General features: G+C 44.3%; 1 pseudogene; it reads right to left on the reverse strand.

The window, feature by feature from the left end:
- Positions 1-543: 543 nt before the first annotated feature.
- LOC134953918 (5S ribosomal RNA) lies at positions 544-662 on the reverse strand (annotated as a pseudogene).
- Between the last annotated feature and the right edge of the window lie 284 nt (positions 663-946).

Here is a 946-nt window from a genome sequence, read left to right on the forward strand (position 1 = left end):
GTTGCAGATGACAATGAAACAATTCCTGAGACTATGCCAGAATTGATAAGTCGTCAAGATATGGAAAAATCCTTATCCCCTGCTAACGGAGATAAGATGCCATTACCTCCATAATTTTGGTGAATACTCTAGGAGTTATGGTCAGTCCAAATGGTAGGGCTTGAAACTGAAAATTATTCTGGAGGATAGCAAACCTGAGATAGTGCTGATGGGACAGTGCTATAGTAACATGTAGGTAAGCATCCTGGATATTCAGGGATACCATAAATTCTCCGGCTCTATGGCCAAATTAATGGAACGTAAAGTCTCCATATGAAACCCGAGGCACCCAAATGTACTTGTTCAGGGCTTTGAGATTTAGTATGGGCTGGAGCAACCTATTTGGCTTCTGGACTAAAAACAGGTTTGAATAAAAACCTTGTCCTCATTGTACAGGAGGAACTGAAATTATCACTCCAGGCTTAAGCAACTCCTGAACTGCCTCTTGCAAATCCCTGGTCTTCGGGCTGGTACAAAACCTTTGATGATGGTATTTCTTCAAAGAACCTACAGCACCTGCTGTTCCCAGGTGGTTTACCATCCAAGTATTAACCAGGACCAACACTGCTTAGCTCCCAAGATCAGATAAGATTGGACATGTCCTGTGTGGTGTGGCTGTAGATCATAACTGTGAGATACCACTTCTTGCACCCAGGCATCTGTAGCAGACTGCTGCCAGATCTGTGCAAACTGAATAGGTCAGCCTCCCACCCTGGTTTCCCCAGGTGGAGGCCCGCACCATCAGGGTGATGGCTTATCTTCTGATTTGGAAACCGGTCCTCTGGTAGCCCAATACCTCTTAATTTTACCAGATTTGTTGGATTGGGACTATTTGCCATTACCCTTTCCTTTTGCTTTTCATTGAGACGAAAGGGCCGAAAAGCTGGAAACTAGGCATGAATTTATG

Source organism: Pseudophryne corroboree, chromosome 8 (assembly GCF_028390025.1).
Source record: "Pseudophryne corroboree isolate aPseCor3 chromosome 8, aPseCor3.hap2, whole genome shotgun sequence".
In the NCBI taxonomy this organism is placed as follows: Eukaryota; Metazoa; Chordata; class Amphibia; order Anura; family Myobatrachidae; genus Pseudophryne; species Pseudophryne corroboree.